Consider the following 20106-nt stretch of genomic DNA (forward strand, 5'->3'; position numbering starts at 1 on the left):
CCCCGGTGCTGCTCCTCTCTCCCTGCTGCTGCTCCTCGCTCCCCGGTGCTGCTCCTCTCTCCCCGCTGCTGCTCCTCTCGCCCCGCTGCTGCTCCTCGCTCCCCGGTGCTGCTCCTCTCTCACCGCTGCTGCTCCTCTCTCCCCACTGCTGCTCCTCTCTCCCCGCTGCTGCTCCTCTCTCCCCGCTGCTGCTCCTCTCTCCCCGCTGCTGCTCCTCTCGCCCCGCTGCTGCTCCTCGCTCCCCGGTGCTGCTCCTCTCTCCCTGCTGCTGCTCCTCTCTCCACTCTGCTTCCCCACTCTCCACACTGCTGCTCCTCGCTCTCTGCTGCTGCTCACCCCGCTGCTACTCATCTCTCCCCGCTGCTGCTCCTCTCTCCCCGCTGCTGCTCCTCTCACCCCGCTGCTGCTCCTCGCTCCCCGCTGCTGCTCCTCGCTCCCCGGTGCTGCTCCTCTCTCCCTGCTGCTGCTCCTCTCTCCACTCTGCTTCCCCACTCTCCACACTGCTGCTCCTCGCTCTCTGCTGCTGCTCACCCCGCTGCTACTCATCTCTCCCCGCTGCTGCTCCTCTCTCCCCGCTGCTGCTCCTCTCACCCCGCTGCTGCTCCTCTCTCCCCACTGCTGCTCCTCTCTCCCCGCTGCTGCTCCTCTCTCCCCGCTGCTGCTCCTCTCTCCCCGCTGCTGCTCCTCTCGCCCCGCTGCTGCTCCTCGCTCCCCGGTGCTGCTCCTCTCTCCCTGCTGCTGCTCCTCTCTCCACTCTGCTTCCCCACTCTCCAGACTGCTGCTCCTCGCTCTCTGCTGCTGCTCCTCTCTCCCCGCTGCTGCTCCTCTCTCCCCGCTGCTGCTCCTCTCGCCCTGTTGCTGCTCCTCTCTCTCTGCTGCTGCTCCTCTCGCCCCGCTGCTGCGCCTCACCCCGCTGCTCTTCTCGCCCCGCTGCTGCTCCTCTCTCCCCGCTGCTTCTCCTCTCGCCCCGCTGCTGCTCCTCTCTCTCTGCTGCTGCTCCTCTCTGCCCGCTGCTGCTCCTCTCTCCCCGCTGCTGCTCCTCTCGCCCTGTTGCTGCTCCTCTCTCTCTGCTGCTGCTCCTCTCTCCCCGCTGCTGCTCCTCTCTCCACGCTGCTGCTCCTCTCTCCCCGCTGCTGCTCCTCTCTCTCTGCTGCTGCTCCTCTCTCCACGCTGCTGCTCCTCTCTCCCCGCTGCTGCTCCTATCTCTCTGCTGCTGCTCTTCTCTCCCCGCTGCTGCTCCTCTTGCCCCGTTGTTGCTCCTTTCTCTCTGCTGCTGCTCCTCCCTCCCGCTGCTGCTCCTCTCGCCCCACTGCAGCTCAACTCCCCCCGCTGCTGCTCCTCACCCCGCTGCTGCTGCTCACCCCGCTGCTGCTCCTCTCATCCCGCTGCTGCTCCTCTCGCCCTGCTGCTCCTCTCCCTCCGCTGCTGCTCCTCTCGCCCCGCTGCTGCCCCACTCTCCCCGGTGCTGCACCTCTCCCCCCGCTGCTGCTCCTCTCACCCTGCTGCTGCTCCTCTACCCCCGCTGTTCCTCTCTCCCCGCTGCTGCTCCTCTCGCCCCGCTGCTCCTCTCCCTCCGCTGCTGCTCCTCTCGCCCCACTGCTGCCCCACTCTCCCCGGTGCTGCACCTCTCTCCCCGCTGCTGCTCCTCTCTCCCCACTGCTGCTCCTCTCACCCGCTGTTGCTCCTCTCTCCCTGCTGCTTCTCCTCTCTACCCGCTGCTGCTCCTCTCTCCCCGCTGCTGCTCCTCTCTCCCCGCTGCTGCTCCTCTCTCCCCGCTGCTGCTCCTCTCTCCCCGGTGCTGCTCCTCTCGCCCCGCTGCTCCTCCTCTCGCCCCTCTGCTCCTCCTCTCGCCCTGCTGCTGCTCCTCTCTCCCCGCTGCTGCTCCTCTCGCCCTGCTGCTGCTCCTCTCTCCCCGGTGCTGCTCCTCTCTCCCCGCTGCTGCTCCTCTCTCCCCGCTGCTGCTGCTCTCGCCCCGCTGCTGCTCCTCACTCCCCGCTGCTGCTCCTCTCTCCCTGCTGCTGCTCCTCTCTCCCCCGCTGCTGCTCCTCTTTCCCCGCTGCTGCTCCTCTCGCCCGACTGCTGCGCCTCTCTGCCCGCTGTTGCTTCTCTCGCCCCGCTGCTGATCCTCTCTCCCCGCTGCTGCTCCTCTCTCCCCGCTGCTGCTCCTCTCGCCCTGCTGCTGCTCCTCTCACTCCGCTGCTGCTCCTCACTCCCCGCTCCTGCTCCTCACTCCCCGCTGCTGCTCCTCTCTCCCCGCTGCTGCTCCTCTCACTCCGCTGCTGCTCCTCTCACTCCGCTGCTGCTCCTCTTGCCCCGCGGCTGCTCCTCTCACTCCGCAGCTGCTCCTCTCACTCCGCTGCTGCTCCTCTCGCCCCGCGGCTGCTCCTTTCGCCCCGCTGCTGCTCCTCACCCCCCCGTTGCTGCTCCCATCGCCACGCTGCTGCTCCTCTCTCCCCGCTGCTGCTCCTCTCGCCCGACTGCTGCTACTCTCTCCCCGCTGCTGCTCCTCTCACCCGACTGCTGCTCCTCTCTCCCCGCTGCTGCTCCTCTCTCCCCGCTGCTGCTACTCTCTCCCCGCTGCTGCCCCACTCACCCCGCTTCTGCTCCTCTCGCCCGACTGCTGCTCCTCTCTCCCTGCTGCTGCTCCTCTCACTCCGGTGCTGCTCCTCTCACTCCGCTGCTGCACCTCTCTCCCCGCTGCTGCTCCTTTCGCCCCGCTGCTTCTCCTCTCTCCCCACTGCTGCTACTCTCTCCCCGCTGCTGCTCCTCTCTCCCCGCTGCTGCTCCTCTCGCCCCGCTGCTGCTCCTCTCTCCCCGCTGCTGCTCCTCTCTCTCTGCTGCTGCTCCTCTCTCCTCGCTGCTGCTCCTCTCGCCCCGCTGCTGCTCCTCTCGCCCTGTTGCTGCTCCTCTCTCCCCGCTGCTGCTCCTCTCTCCCCACTGCAGCTCCTCTCTCCCCACTGCAGCTCTTCTCGCCCCGCTGCTGCTCCTCTCGCCCCACTGCTGCTCCTCTCTCCCCACTGCAGCTCCTCTCTCCCCACTGCAGCTCTTCTCGTCCCGCTGCTGCTCCTCTCTCCCCGCTGCTGCTCCTCTCGCCCCACTGCAGCTCCTCTCACCCCGCAGCTGCTCCTCACCCCTCTGCTGCTCCTCTCTCCCCGCTGCTGCTCCTCTCTCACCGCTGCTGCTCCTCTCGCCCCGCTGCTGCACCTCTCACCCCGCAGCTGCTCCTCACCCCGCTGCATCTTCTCTCTCCCCGCTGCTGCTCCTCTCTCCCCGCTGCTGCTCCTCTCGCCCCGCTGCTGCACCTCTCTCCCCGCTGCTGCTCCTCTCTCCCCGCTGCTGCTCCTCTCGCCCCTCTGCTGCTCCTCTCTCCCCGCTGATGCTCCTCTCCCTGCTGCTGCTCCTCTCCCCCACTGCTGCTCCTCTCCCCCCGCTGCTGGTCCTCTCTCCCCCACTGCTGCTCCTCTCTCCCCACTGCTGCTCCTCTCTCCCCGCTTTTGCTCCTCTCTCCCCACTGCTTCTCCTCTCACCCCGCTGCTGCTCCTCTCTCCCCACTGCTGCTCCTCTCACCCAGCTGCTGCTCCTCTCACCCCGCTGCTGCTCCTCTCACCCAGCTGCTGCTCCTCTCACCCCCGCTGTTGCTCCTCTCTCCCCGCTGCTGCTCCTCTCACCCAGCTGCTGCTCCTCTCACCCCGCTGCTGCTGCTGCTCTCCCACTGCTGCTCCTCTCACCCCCACTGCTGCTCCTCTCACCTCGCTGCTGCTTGTTTCGGCCCTGCTTGCACTGCTCCTCTTGCATCGGTGCTGCTCCTCTCCCCCGCCTCTGCTTGTCTCCCCCACCTCTGCTTCTCTAGCCTCACCCCATTCCTCTCTGATGCGACCATGAATTCACACGAAACCAAGAGTGGAAGTAAACTGTGGCTTTAATCAACTAGAACAGTGCCTGCCTGCGACTGGTCTGCTAGTGAGCCGCCTACAGGGCTACTGCTCTTTATACCTCCCCTCAAGGGGTGGAGCCAGCGGCAGAGCCCACACAGGCCCCAATATGATACATTACAGGTAATACCTTACAATGGTCCATAGGTGGAGCCCACATGGGCAACAGCGTGATACAGTTGTATACATGGTGAATAGTTACTGCAATACGTTCACCACATTCACCCCCTGTTAAAAAAATGAAGTCCGGCGGGGGTGAAGGGTTCATAAGTTCAGCATGTCTGGCGCACGGATTGTGTGCTGTGTTCGCCGAAGCTCTGGTATCACAGCTGGCCCTGGTGTCAAACTCATCCGTGCTGGCATGGGTAGTGAAGTCGCCGGTGGAATCCGGGTGCGTGTCTTCTGGAGCTTCATTCCTGTGGGTCGGTGAAGGGGGAATGGAGAGCGGGAGGGGGTGCGGGTCCCATGTAGGGGCGGGGGCGCTGGTCAGCGTAGGTTGGGTGGGGTAAGATGGGCTGGCGGTGGTAGTGGAACCTGCGGGTGCCAGGTCCCGGAGGGAAACCGTATCCTGTCGGCCGTCAGGGTGTTCGATGTATGCATACTGGGGGTTGGTGTGTAGGAGCTGGACCCTCTCGACCAGGGGGTCGGACGTATGGCTCCTGACTTGTTTGCGGAGCATGACGGGACCCGGTGTCTTCAGCCAGGATGGAAGCGAGGCCCCGGAGGTGGACTGCAGGAGAGATTAAATTACAGAATATTTCATGGTGAAATAGTTATGTGCGGTGGTCAGGCCTGGATGGAGAAATAGAACGCCTGGCTCAACAGTACGACTCTGCCAAGAGCAGCAGAAACCCCCGCCCGCCACGCCACTTCATCTCTGGGACTGGCTGGTCTTTGGTGCATCTCCATACCGATTTTGCAGGGCCTTTTACTGAATCCACCTTTCTATTTATCATAGACGCTCATTCCATGTGCCTCGAGGTCTGCAAGGTACCCTCCACCACATTGAGACTGAAGATCGAGACGCTCCGGCTCTCTTTTAGCACAGCTTACCCGAAGAGGCGCCGGAATGTGGCAACCAGGGCCTTTTCACAGTAACTTCATACTTGTGACGATAAAAGATTATCATTATTACATATGGCATTCCGGAGGTCCTGCTCACGGATAATGACTCCCCCATTACCAGCGAAGAGTTTGGGGTTTCATGAAAACCAACGGGGTGAGGTACATCCGCACTGCCCCGTACCACCCGTCCTCAAATGGGCTGGCTGAAAGGGTGGTGTAAACTTTTAAAAGGGGCCTGAAGAGACAGACTTCGACGTCCTTGGACATATGGCTGGTTAGATTTCCATTTTGCTACCGCACCACACCGCGTTGCGTGACTGGCATAGCACTGGCAGAACATTTAATGGGCGGATGGCTCAGGACCCGCCTCAGCCTCACGCTCCCCGATATTGGTGGACGGAGTCAGGAGCAGCAGGGCCGTAGTCCAGACGGGCGAGCATGGACTTGGCAGTTCAGACCAAGTGACGTGGTTTTCATTCAGAACTTTGGCGATGGCTCCAAGTGGGTTCCTGCGACAGTGGTGCGGTGGACAGCGACAGTCTCGTATCAGTGGCAGACACGAGAACCGGAAATGAAGAAACATTTGGACCGGCTCAAGGGCAGGACACGAGCATTGCATCTCGCAATGGCAATTGATTATGGACATAAAAGCCAACCCAGATAGGAGCCTAGGCAGAGAGGTCCCGGCTGGGACCTGTATTGTGACCTTTAAATAGTTTGTTAAACAATAAATCATCCTTGTCCGTCACACCAGAAATGGACACATCGAATTCCCAAAAGGCAAAAGTCAGAAATGGGCCATGTGAAGGCAAGAGAAGCGAGTTAGTGGGAAGCCAGGTGGATCAAATTTTCCAGTTCAGATGGAGAGCAGGAAGCAGCAACAGTACTGTTATCCATGTGCCAGGTGAGACAAGGGAGGGAACTGAGTATGACTGGAACAAAGAATTTTCCATCTATCCAACAAAAAGACCCAAGTGGCTACCCCTTAGCTGCATCATTTTATTTGGATTAAGCGAATGGAATTAAAGGGGCAGTTCTTCAACGTGAAAACCCCAGAGGAGGGAAAGTGGTGGTGATGGATGGGGCCTGATTGAGCCTCCATCTAAGGAAGAACATAGAACATTACAGCGCAATACAGGCTCTTCGGCCCTCGATGTTGCACCGACCTGTGAAACCACTCTAAAGCCCATCTACATTATTCCCTTATCGTCCATATGTCTATCCAATGACCATTTGAATGCCCTTAGTGTTGGCGAGTCCACTACTGTTGCAGGCAGGGCATTCCGCACCCTTACTACTCTCTGAGTAAAGAACCTACCTCTGACATCTGTCTTATATCTATCTCCCCTCAATTTAAAGCTATGTCCCCTTGTGCTAGACATCACCATCCAAGAAAAAAGGCTCTCACTGTCCACCCTATCCAATCCTCTGATCATCTTGTATGCCTCAATTAAGTCACCTCTTAACCTTCTTCTCTCTGACGAAAACAGCCTCAAGTCCCTCAGCCTTTCCTCATAAGATCTTCCCTCCATACCAGGCATTATTATTTATGCACCCACCAGTAAGATGGGGGTGGGATGTCACTGGAATCAATCAGAATCTGGGTCCCAGTCTAATGTTTGCCCTCACCACCCTAGTTCCTGAGGGGAAATGTTAGACACAGCGAGAGAAGGTCATTCAGCAAATTGGAGATCAAACTGTTTTGGCCTGCATGGCTTGGTGCCGTACTTTACAACGCCTCTAGGAAACATTCCAGTAGATTGGTGACACAAGAGGTCAACTGGCTATTGTTGTACATATGACAGTGAGAAGATTGTAGTAGCGGCCATGTCTCTTATATGCTTTTGCTGACTTTCCATCTTGATTTAGAGCAAATGGGTTAGTCCTGTGTTACTGAATATTCGGGTCACACTAATACTGACCAAAGCCTGGAAACTGCATGCAGTTCAAGTCAAATTATGTGCAACAGATTGAGGTGTGCCCCATTTGATTACCGTCCAGATTTACGAGGTAGGAGGAAATTAGGTTTTATTTAGTTACAAAACTGTCAGAAAATTTGCAAAATTGTGTTTTGCTTGGTACTTTAATTGATTTGAAAATCATAATTTTAGGCAAATCTGACCCAAAACATTGGCATTATTGCCAAGGATTCATGGTAATCAACAATACTAGTTAAGTTCGGAGAAGACTGTTGTTTTTCTGTCCTATTTAAATTTATTTCAAAAGCTCCTATTGCACTGGGGACAGATGGCCGACGTTCTTCTTTAATTCAGTAATATTTAGGCAATGCTTGAAGTGTGCCAGCTTCTTTGTGGTCTTATTGACTAAGTCACTGCTATAAAAATATGGACCATGAATTGGACCACCTATCCTTGGCTTCCTCCTGTTTCTCATCTAATTGCTGCTCCTCGGTGACATTTGAAAAATGAAGCATCCGTGTACCTGTGAAAATTGATGACACTCAGCTGTACTTCACCACCATCCCTCTTGACCCCTCCGCTGTCAGTGAATTATCAGACTGCTTGTCTGACATTCAGTACTGGGTGTGCAGAAATTTCCCCCAATTAATATTTAATTTTATCCCCACTACAAACTCACTTCCCTAACTACCAACCTTCTCCCTGGTAACTATCCAAGATTGAACCAGAAAGTTTGCAACTCTGGTGCCAGATTTGACCCCGAGATGAGCTTCTGACCACATGTCCACACCGTCATTAAGATCGCCTAATTCCACTCTGTATTATCATCCAACTCTTCTCCTGCCTCAGCACACCTGTTGCTGAAAGCCTCATCCATCCCTCCATTACTTCAAGGCTTGACCATCCCAATGCCCTCCTGGCTGGCCTTCCACATTCTACCCTCTGTAAACTTGAGGTTGTTAAGAGCTCTGCTGCCTGTATCCCAATTTGACCCATGCCCCGTTCACTCTTGCTGACCTACATTGATTGCTGTTTAAGCAGCACCTTGATTTCATAACTCTCATCCTTATTGTCAAATCCCTCCGTAGCCTTACCCCTCGCTATCTTTGTAATCTCCTTCAGCACAGCAAGACCCCACAACAACAAAAAATGAACAATGAACTAATCTACGAAGTATTGCTTACAGAAACTGGACATTCAACACAACATAGCTATACCACTGTTCATTCTGTAGATGAGAATTATCTCACCTCACCCCTTAACCATTTAACCTTTTCCTTCATTCCTCATCTGTTTATTTAGCTTCCTCTTAAAAGCATCTATGCATCTGATTTTGTTTGTGCACCTCGATGAAACAATGTAGGCAAGAGCATCAGGAGAACTTACCACTCTTGTCCAAATAGTGCCTTGGGATCTTTTATTGTCAGCTAAACAAATGGATGGAGTCTCAGTTTAACGTCTCATTGGAAATGTAGCACAATTGACAATGAAGCATTTCATTGATAATGCGCTGAAGTAGCTGGTTCAATTATATGTTCAGTTCCTGGACTGTGCCGAATCTGGCACCACGAAACCTGTGAAAGTGGAACCTAAATTTTCAGATGTGAAAGATAATCACTGAAGGACAAAGCAGCGACACAGCAAGAGCTATATGCACCGGCCACTTGCACATATAGAAGAGGGAAGATCCTCTTGCTTAACAATCTGTGTGAACAACACAGCAAGAGATCATCAGGTATTTTGAAAAATTGAAAACAGCCTGAAACAGAAGAATGGAAATATTAGCTATTTGCAGTGATGGTGTAACAGGAATATTATTAAAGAGATTGGGACAAAACACTCACGTAGTGGCCTGGATTTTCATCCTCGAGGAGGCACGGGGAAAATTGCAGCTTGGCCCTTCCATTTTAGGAGCAAGGGCACTCAAAGGCGGGGTCTTTATTGCTGGAAGCCAGGTCTGAGCTGTAGCTGGGCCAGCAGACCCAGGAAGATGTGTGCAGGCAACTAAAGGGGCTGCCGAGTGCGGAGGTTACCTGTTTAAAGGCTCACTTCGGTGCCATGAAACTTCGGCCAAGTGAAAAAGACCCTCACGTCTCACACTCCCTTCACCCTTCAAACATTCCCATGCCACCTACCCAGCCCCAAGTCCCCTCATGTCCTCTATGCCAAACCCTGGCCTTCCACCCACCTGCTATGTCCCTTAATGCATCTTATGCCTAGCTCTGCCCTTCCATCAGGACCCTCATGTGCCCTATGGCAAGTTCGGCTTTTCCACACACCCCTTCAGACTCCTCATATGCCCAATGCTAAACACTTTCCCTCCAGAAAGGAAGAGCATTGTGTATAGCCGACCCATACATAATGAGGCTTGGCTGAGCGCCCAGGCAGTTATTACAATATCAGAGCACATGCATCTCAGAGGAAACATTGTTTGATTGACAGCTCAGGCTCTCTGATCTCTGCGGTCAATTTCACAGTGTTTGTTGACAGAAGTTAAGTGGTTTCAATATTTGTGGTTTTTGAAAGTTCAAAGAGCTTGGAGCATTGATAATTTGAAGAGTTTGCACTCCAGACTTTTTGTTTCAAACATAGGAGAAACCTACCAATGGATTACATTTTTTCCAAGACTTTAAAAAAAATTTTGGCTTTACACAATTTGCGTTCATTGGTTCTCGCAAGTTTATAATGGGTTAATGAGCATGGAAGGCAGAGCTTTGAATAAGGAGCATGAGGGGCCTGAGAGGGTGAGTAGAAGGTCAGAGCTTGGCATAGGAGGCATAAGGGGCCTGAGGGAATGAGTGGAAGGAGAGAGCTTGGCATTGGAGGCATGAGGGGACCGTAGTGGGTGGGAAGTCAGAACTTGGCATAGGGGAAATTAGGGGATATTTTAAACTTGCCTTTTACACTGTCGTTCACGACTCCTCTAAGGGGTTGTAAACCATAACTTGTTTAAAACCTGGCCAAATTCACGAAAACTGCAGATGAGTAAGACATGTCTATTTCTGTAATGGAGCCGGTCAGATTGGGAGTTCTGGTTGCCGGCTTTTTTTTTTCTTTCTTTAAAATTAATTTTCCTGAGTTACAAAGCCAGGGCTCAGAGTGTGGTCAGGGGCGAACCCCTAATCCAGCTCCTTGCCTGCTCCAAAAAACAATTCAAATTCAAATTGAATCCAATTCATGGTCCCCACAAGAGGGACATACCTGACCTGAGCCAAAAGGCTACTACACTTGATCTTAGCCAAAAGGCCGAGAAGTGATCTGGATGCTGGCTTTTGACAGGAAGCAGATTGCACCTGTTAAAGGTGCTCTTGAAAATTAGACAGCCCAGGAATGGGGTCGGGAATCCCGGAATTGGGACCCACCCACCATTTTTAAAAGGCTCCTGACTCGGTAAAATACAGCCCAGTGTTTCTAATTTCTAATGCCAGTGGGCATTTTCAGTTAGGGATCTCGCAATCCGCCCTCAGTGTAATTTGAAAACATCCTGCGCCTGTATGAGAGTTTTGCCTCATTTTGAAATAGGAAGTGTTGCCATCTCAGCTGGAACAAATACCAACACATTTTTTGCGACAACCACTGAGGCTTTAGTGTAAGTGTCCATTAAATGCATGCGGAAGAATTTAGATATTCAAAATCCATTGAATCACAAATATTTTTGAAAAAATGAACATTGTTTGGGTAGGCTTTCTCTTTGTTTCTAAAAAAAAAATGTTTTTATTCACTTTATGCAATTGATGTCATTTAGAGTGCTCAATCTTTTGAGGGAAGTCTTTCATTATTAACTTTATGTAAAAAAACATATGTGGATTGGCAGTACACAGCAGTAACAAATCTTTGACTTGTCATGTGCAATGTTAACCCACTTAATCTGATCATTTAACATATCCCTCATTCCTTCTAGCCATTGGCTCAGTTTGTGCTTCAGAAACTAGACTGGCCACATTTCTAATGACATCATCAAATAGTCAGCGGCAATTCCTGGACCATGCAGACTTCTTTGTGACAACAGTAGTGTTATCTGTCTGTTCTGTTAAACTAATACAATAGTTTCTACGTCAGTTAGAATCAGTAGTTTCTTTGGATTATATTTTATTAAGCAATGTAGCAGAAAAGCACATGATGTCATTGTCACCACGGCAACCTTCACAGATATACATTCAGATGATGCACGATAAGAAATTCTTGCATGCGGTCTGTTGCTTTGTACGCTCAGATTTATGTGTTACTTGACAATAACATACTGTTAGCTGGGTGCATTTAGTACTTGAGTACTTATCATGACAACTGCTTTAGTCTGAGTCCAGTATGCACTTTTCAGTGATTTAATCTTCTGCGAAAGCATGGATATATTTTTTAAAACTTGTATAAGCCTGAAGAGCAGTGTCTTCCAAGATTAATTATTTTCCTGCAGCCTCTCTTTATATTTTCAAATTAGTTCTTTGTCCCAACAGTTAAAAGTTTTGCCTCCTCTCCCATAGACTTCATAGTATCCACGGAATTCCTACAGTGCAGAAGGAGGCCATTTGGCCCATCGAGTCTGCACGAACCTTCTGAGAGGGCACCCCGCCTAGGCCCGCTCCCCTGCCCTATCACTTCACCTGCAGATCTCTGGACACTAAGGGGCAATTTTAGCATGGCCTGTTTTGTTACCTGTGTGGTAGGTAACTCGTGCTACTCAATCCTTGGTTGATGGTGAGGTCTTCTGAATCTCGATGAAGAAGACTCAAACTCGTCCAGTAACAACAAAGGTTTATTGAGTAACTATAACAACAAGTGCATGAGTTCTTGACTTTAACTTTGATACTAGTGATAAGGTTAACAAGATTTAACTAAAATAACTCTATGTAACTCCACTAGCCATCTGAATTATTCTGATATTGTCCTGGTCACAGTGCACCCGAGAAAGAGAGAGACTGAGGGAGACAAAATGTGGTTGCTTTTTATACCCCTGTTGGCCCGGCCCTCTAGTGATCATGTGGTGCTGCTGATTACACATTAACCCCTTGTGTACATGCACATAAAGAGATCACTACATCCCCCCCTTTTTCTTGTGTTACATATTTTCTGTATGTTGTAAAGAAATTTGAACAAACATAATGGATGCAGTTTGTTTGAGACAGGTAGACAAATAACCCTGTGTACAATCTGTGATGGTAGTGACGATTATACAAAGCCAATTAATATTTGAGTCCAATCTTAATTTAAAAAATTGTGAGTCCAAACTTTATGAATTTGTTCGATTGAGTTGCTTTCTTCCTCTGTTGTTGAAGTGGTGATGTCGATGTTGTTATTTCTTTGTGAACGTCGTCAGTGTTCCTGTGTTTAAGTAACCAAGAAGTCATCAATGAGGTGTTTGAATGGTCAAATCACTTTGTTGTCCGAGCTCGACTTTTTCCTGTGCTTGTGGTATTGATTCTGTATGTCATCTTTCTTGAAAGCTGGTTCGCTTGTTTGTTGTGGGGCAAATGTGAATTTGAGATTTGTTGCCATGCCATGGCATGTTTGTACTCTTGTCATAGTTTTGGAGTGTAATCTTGCATTGTCCTTCATGTGCAGAGTTGTATCATGTTGTACAGGTCGTTGTGTCATTGTCATTTCTGTCTTTGTTGTTTTTGCTGTCGTTCGTGCCATTGTTTTTGTCGTGCTTGTTGTTTTCGTCATTGTGCTTGTTGTTGTCTTTCTTATGCTTCTTGTTTTTGTTGTTGTGCTTGTAGTTTTTGTTGTTGCTGTGCTGCTTGTTGCGCTCAATGAGTGTTCCGTCTGGATATTTTGAGTAATTGTCACAGTTATTGGTGTCAGTGTCCTTTGTGGTGTCTGTTACATTGAGCATTTCTTCTTGAGAATTGTGAGAATGATCTGATGTTGGTGACATCAATCATTTGTGGCGGATTTGATTGCTCTTTGCTTCCTTGGTGCTTCTCTGCTGGAGACATTTCCAGTACATCTGAATCATCTGTGATCTCTTTATGCTCCTCTGCAGGAGTTATTTCTGGTTCATTTGAATCACCTTTGGTTTCTTGGTGCTCCTCTTCTGGAGTCAAAATCTTCAAGATTTCAATTGACGTGGTCTCACTGGACCCAAGAGTAGTCGTACTCAGTGCTTCTGTATAGGCGAGCTGAAATCTGTCAGTCTCGCTGTGATCCTGCACACTCTGTATGTCGAGTGTGATCACTTTGTCACTGTTTTTACATACAGTGGGTAGACATTCAATGTTTTCTTGTTGGTTACATGAGCTGGGTAGACTTTCATAGTCTGCTGCTGATTGCTCACATAAGGCGGATAGACCTTCATAGTCTTCCTCGTGCACGGTTGTCGCTCCGGAGTCTTTAACTGCGTTCATTCTGGAGTCTATCAATGAGCTCGTTGTGGAGGCTTGTATTACTCCCTCTGTGGAGTCGATTTGTGCTCTGTGTGTGGCGTTGCCTTCCTCTTGGGTATTGCTGTCATCCAATGTATCGACGATCTGCCATGACATCATGGTATTGGATTCATCTACCTTGAGTAGAGTCGTGTTGAGCTTTTCAACCATGTTGATGGTGCAATGATCATCAACTCCGAATAACTCATCCATGTCTGAGCAGTAGTCTTCAATGCACAAATCATCTCTTTTTGTTTCGGATTTGTCATTGTGCTCGCTATGTCCAATGAAGAACTCATCTTCTGAGTAGTAATCGTCAATAAACAAATCTTTTGCTCTGGATTTGTCATTGTGCTCTCCTCTTTGGGTGTTGCAAACTGCTTGTTCCAGGGTGCTGTGGAGGTAATCTTTAACTGTGGGTGGAGGCTCGGGCTTCATTCTGTCATTTGAGGAAAAAAAAATTGTGTTTTGTTGCTTTAAAATTCTTACTTGTAATTTTCGGGCATTTCCTTTTTAAGTGGACGTGGTCTGGGTCTTCTGATGTCATGACGCTCGTGACGTAAAGCGTAGGAATCGAGTGCGCATGCGCAATCCGACCTTCCTTTACTGTGCGCTTTTCACATCTGCATCTTCTCGCGCATGCGCACAAGTGTATTTTTTCTTTTTTTTCTTTTTGAGAAGTGCGCTTGTGCGTACTGGCCGGAACGCTCTCGCTCAAGATGGCTGCCAATCAAAAAGTGCTGCTGCATCGAGTGAGATTCTGCCATTGCCTCGTGGAAAGTTTTTGCGCCATTTTTACGGATTTTGTTTTCTAGATAATGATTCTGTCTTTGTAAAGACTCAAAGTATCGATTTTGTTTTTGTTCATAAGCAAGGCATGTTTGTATAGCGATTTCTAATGTTAAATATATTTTTTGTGAAAATTCTTTCCTCAAATATTTCTCGGATATTCCAGAAATTAATTGATCCAGTATTATAGAGTCTCTGAAATCTGTATAATCACAGCCTTGTGGTATTGACTTGAGATTTGGAACAAAATCAGTGATGGGCCCTCCGCTTCTGTGGCATTTATGACAAGAGTTAAATCTTTTCGGCATCTCACCAGACTGACCGTTACAGTGTTCATCAAATTTTTTGAGTATTACTTCTAAGTTGGTGTTGTCTTCACCTTCTAAGTAATTAAAGCAATTATAGATTTTTCTGGCTTCATGCCCTCCTGCTGTGAGTAGTAGTGCTATTTTTGTTGCGTCAGAGACCGTGGTTAACTCATTAGCTGCGATCCATATTTGGAACATCTGTTTAAACATTTTCCAGTTAAAACTTAAATTACCGGTTGTTTCCAGCTGCCATGGAACTCCAATGATTTCCATCGAATCAGGTAGTCGCCAAGGACTCATTTTGCTGTGAGGTCTTCCACAGTCGAATGTCCGGCCTGAATTTTCTTCTCTTGTTGTCAAACCTTATCTAACTAGTTATTTTAAAGTCAACATGCCTGGTACCATGTTTTGTTACCTGTGTGGTAGGTAACTCGTGGTACTCAATCCTTGGTTGATGGTGAGTTCTTCTGACTCTCGATGAAGAAGACTCAAACTCGTCCAGCAACAACAAAGGTTTATTGAGTAACTATAACAACAAGTGCATGAATTCTTTACTTTAACTTTGGTACTAGTGATAATGTTAACAAGATCTAACTACAATAACTATACATAACTCCACTAGTCATCTGAACTATTCTGATATTGTCCTGGTCACAGTGCACCCGAGAGAGAGAGAGACTGAGGGAGACACAATGTGGTTGCTTTTTATACCTGTTGGTCCGGCCCTCTAGTGATCATGTGGTGCTGCTGATTACACATTAACCCCTTGTGTGCATGCACATACAGAGATCGCTACATGGCCAATCCACCTAACCTGCACGCCTTTGGACTCTGAAGTTTCCAACTAATGCTGAAATGCAGGTGATGGCCTACGTTTTCTCCAGCTCCTCATATGCAGGTCTCGATAATGATTGTTTACAGGCTATTTCATATCAAATGGTATCACAATGAGCCTGTGTACAATAGCCACACATCAGCATCTTATATTGGGTGCTGTTGGATTGTGATTAGGAGGGGATTCTTTGGTGGGATTTGCGCACCCTGAGGGAGGGACCACTAAGCACCTTTGCAAAAGTAAAATACTGCTGAGATATAGAATTAAAATTTCAGGGTGATGGATTTTGGCCAAGTTCTGAAATGGTAACGTTGTTTCTGTTTTGACAGTTGTCTGACCTGCCGAGTATTTGCAGAATCTGGAATTTTCTGTACAGTTCTGGCCACCACATTACAGGAAGGAAATAATCGCTCTGGAGAGAGCACATAGGAGATTTGCAAGAATGTTGCCGGGCTTGAAAATTGCAGGTGAGAAAAGATTGGGTAAGCTAGCGATGCTGTCCGAAGAACAGAGGCGGCTGAGGGGTGACCCAATTGAGGCACACAAAATTATGAGGGGTCCAGTTAAAGAAGACAGAAAAGACCTCATTCCCCTAGCTGAGAGGTCAATTACTAGGGGTGTAGATTTAAGGTGAAAACAAATGCTGGTATCAGAATCAAAAACAGAAAATACTTGACAATCTTAGCAGGTCTCGCTGTTAAGGGAGATGGTGGAAGCAGGCATGATAGCAACCTTTAATTGAACGAATATAGGGATTCAGGCTCTGGAAGGTTTTAATTTAGACAGGCATCATGATCGGTGCAGGCTTGGAAGGCCGAAGGGCCTATTCTTGTGCTGAACTCTTTGTTATCATTTTCTCTTGTCGTAGCACTCTCTCCTTGCCCCATCAAAGATCAGCAAACTCAGCAATGACCAGGGTTTAAGCTGGAATCTTCCTGATCTGTGCAGGTCAGTTCCACATCTGAATGGTGCACTTTAAAAAGTGAGCCATTGGAACACCGCAATGTAATTGTAAATTTTTAAAATATAGTAAAACTGCTCTGCAACACACGGCTTTCATTTTGGAATAACACTGCAGGGTTTGTTAAATAACAGCCTGCAGATTGACGCTGCCAGTGTGTAAATTAGCACTCCTCTCTCACTACCAGCTATATTACCTGATGAGACCAAGAGCCTTGAGCAGCACTCATCGTTAAAAACAGAGCTGCTGTATGCAATAAAAGTTAGCGTTATAAATATTTTACTTTTGGTAAAAATCTGAGTTGGAGAACCTTTTTCCAAATCATTTCATGTAGCTTGATGGCTGTTGAATTTGCAGAAAGCTGCAATGAGTACATGGTACAGGGATCACCTGAGTGACACAGCATGCAATGTATTTTGCCAGCTTATTCTGGCTAATTTCACTCTCTTCCTTCTTGTTATCTTTTCTTTCTCACACTGAATCCTGACTACACTTTCCTGTCATTTTCTTGTCTTTCTCCCCATTTCCATTTATGTGATGTGATTTCCAGTTCTCCATATTGCCACGGTGCACTCATCTGTTCAACAGTATTTTGTTTTCCTTTTACAGCTGACATTCTTCCACATGCCAAGTGTTTTAAAGAGCACATTTTGCCTTCATTCCCCTTTGAAAATTGAACAATTTCTACAAGGACTTTTGCTTGAATAACGACTGCTTGTAAGATCATAGAGGGAAATGGCAGACGAGGAGTGGGGTGGGGGGTTGGGGTGTGAGGGGGGGCGGGGGGGGGGAGAGAATTACTGAGTTCCTCAATGGGCGGTTCCCAAATCTTGAAAAATAGCACAAGACTGGAATCAGCAGAGAGATATTGGGGAAAGATTACTCATTAGCAATTTGTAGCAAATTTGTAAACATGTTTCACATATTCTCTGATTGTGCTACAGAAGCCATCAAGATAATGCCATCTGATTGAAAAGAGAACAATGGGCTGAGTCTACAGGAGGAGAGACTGAAGTTCAGTAATGATCTCTTTCGAGCTTGTACATATTGTACACAGTCTTTTAGCCAGGGCGCTTCTGATTTTTGCCATTTCAATTTATAAAAAAATTATTTCTTTCAATTTCTTTGACTTCATTAAAGTGAAAAATGCTAAAGCATGAAGTATGAGCTTTATGCACTCACAGATCAGTTACAGATAAGTTAGGTGCAGACTGAAGTCCCCTCGACTCTCCTGCAGCACCATTCCCCAATGTGCCAGGGTGGCGCTCAATTTTCCATTTTCCACACCAACCACCCCGTGGCCTCACTGAGTGAGAGGGCCAATTAGGAACAGTTTTCTGCTGTAGGCACCTTGCCGATTAGAAAGTGGATTGAGACTGCCCAAAGTTTTTTCCACATAGGAGCCTTACTGTCAGCAGACACACAGGAGACTTTCATCCTATCAGCTGGATTTGAACCCAGCTCCCAGAGGGGAAAGGCAAATGTTCTCCATCATTGCTGTATTTTAATTCACCTCAGTTACTCCTCCCAGCTAGAAAGTTATTCAAATGAGTTGACCTTACATTATTGGCAGGGTCAGCTCATCTGTGCACTGGTGCACATAGTGCCTGAGTTGGTGCGGCACATGAGGGACTATCCTACCGGTCTCATAGTTTAAACAAATATATTCAGACAGAACAAGAGAACTTTGGTAGTTTTCCTTTGTAATTGCTATCCGATTTCCCTTGCTATTTTATCGTGATGGAAGCTTTATAATGTGTATGTTATACAGACACACGGCATATTGTATTGCCTGCACAGAGGGCTGGATTTTTCTCTGCTCCATTATAGAAGCCAAAAAGTAAAGGGAAGTGGAATAAGAAGGCTCAACACTGGATCTCCAAACCACCAACACCGCTATGAGTTTTCCTTTCCCCACCGAAACAAACTCAACTGCTTTCCCCTTGACCAAACCAATAGATCTGAATGATTATGGAGGAATGTAGTCCAGGAAACTGTTTTATTTCCCTGCCTTTTGCCCCAACTATTGCTGACCTCAGCGATCATCAAGAGAAGGTAAAAGCAGCCAATATTGTGATGGACACTTTCCCTGTCTTTGGGCCCAGTTGAAGGCCACGTGCCTCAGTAAAAGTTACCTTATGTAATTTTTTTAAGTACCCTTCAAGACATTCTGCTTCTTGAAGCACGGTAACCTACAGTAATGCTAAACTTTTTTTCATATAACCAATTTTCTTTTCCAATTAAGAGGCAATTTAGCGTGGTCAATCCATCTAACCTGCACATCTTTGAGTTGTGGGGGTGAATCCCACGCAAACACGGGGAGAATGTGCAAACTCCACATGGACAGTGACCCAGGGCCGGGATTCGAACCTGGATCCTCAGTGCCATAGGCAGCAATGCTAACCACTGTACCATATGCCGCTCCCAGTAATACTAAATTTTGATGATGAACAATGATGGGTTCCCTCTGATTGTTGGGATCCAGCCATGGCCCTGGTAATCCAGCATCAAAATGAGGTTTAGATTTTGGACGATATTCCGCAGGGTTTTACAAATTGCGGGTCGTAACCCGTGGCTAGGTTGTGGGTTGGTGTCGGGAGGGTTGCGGAGCAATCGGTCGCTGTGGTCCCGAACGCGGGAGAAGTGCCAGCGGCTGCAACCTACTTTTAAGAATGCTGGCTGCAACTGGCTTTTAAGTTGAGAATGCCGGCTGTGACCGGCTTTTAAATGGGAATGATTCAGTCTTCTTGGCAGAAGAAACAGCAGAGAGCAGGTCAAGCGCTTGGCACGTACATTGACGTCACACACCCTATTCACCTGATTTTCGGTGGAAAATCACAGGGGAGAGATTCCTCCATTTATTAGCTGCCAGCGAGCAAGCAACAGGACTGTGAAGAACTTAAGATGGATCGCTTTGTATTAAGGAGAAGAAGACTAGAGACACAGACAGGCCAGGATCTCACAACTGACTCTGCTGGAGAGAGCTGCGCAGGAGACTCTATGCAGGACAAAGCAGTACTGATGTGAACTGTATACAGAACTCCAGGACCCGAGGTGAACAGCTTACTCAGAAGAAACTTAAACCAGGAACAAAGCAGTATAAAAATGGTTTCTTGAGGTTTGGCCTTGTTAATTGTGCCAAAGCAAATCAGGATGCAAAGCCCATATGCAGGGAAGTACTGGCAAATGAGAATTGGATGCAAGCTATGTTCTTACCTTACAGACATTGTTTCAATTCTAAACAAACTGAACCTCAAATTGCAAGGGAAGGATGATGAATACTTTAGGTACTGTGAAGAAATGGATGCTTTCCAAAAGTCTGGCAAAGTTTGGCAAGAATGAGTACAAACCGAAACTACTATATTTTAATAATAATATTTATTATCACAAGTAGGCTTACATTAACAGCGCAATGAAGTTACTGTGAAAAGCCCCTAGTCACCATATTCCGGCGCCTGTTTGGGTACACGGAGGGAGAATTCAGAATGTCCACTTCAACTAACAGCACATCTTTCGGGACTTGTGAGAGGAAACTGGAGCACCCGGAGGAAACCCATGCAGACACAGGGAGAACGAGCAGACCTCCGCACAGACAGTGACCCAATCAGGGAATCGGACCCGGGACCCTGGCGCTGTGAAACAACAATGCTAACCACTGTGCTACCGTGTCACCCATATGTTTCCCAAACTGCTATGACACATCGAAGAAACAGTGTTAGTAAGGGAACTGTCAATAGATTGGCAAGCCTTATTCAGTCGAATCTGGCTGATCAAGTTTTTGTTGCTGTTTTCTAGGGAAGTTTCAGATTTTGAAAGAGAAGAGGTGAGTGAAAAATCCTTTTTGAGTTTGAGACCCCAGAGTCAATTATTAACTTACAGATGATTCCAAATAAAGAGACTGAACTTCTGTGCCTCACCTGTGGCAGCACATTAAAAAC

At 48.5% G+C, this 20106-nt stretch overlaps 1 non-coding gene across 1 annotated transcript; it reads right to left on the minus strand.

The window, feature by feature from the left end:
• Positions 1 to 9980: 9980 nt before the first annotated feature.
• On the minus strand, positions 9981 to 10174 carry LOC140415702 (U2 spliceosomal RNA). The gene has a single exon (XR_011944622.1). It is a non-coding gene; the product is annotated as a U2 spliceosomal RNA (small nuclear RNA).
• Between the last annotated feature and the right edge of the window lie 9932 nt (positions 10175 to 20106).

This window comes from Scyliorhinus torazame, chromosome 4, assembly GCF_047496885.1.
Source record: "Scyliorhinus torazame isolate Kashiwa2021f chromosome 4, sScyTor2.1, whole genome shotgun sequence".
Lineage (NCBI taxonomy): Eukaryota > Metazoa > Chordata > Chondrichthyes > Carcharhiniformes > Scyliorhinidae > Scyliorhinus > Scyliorhinus torazame.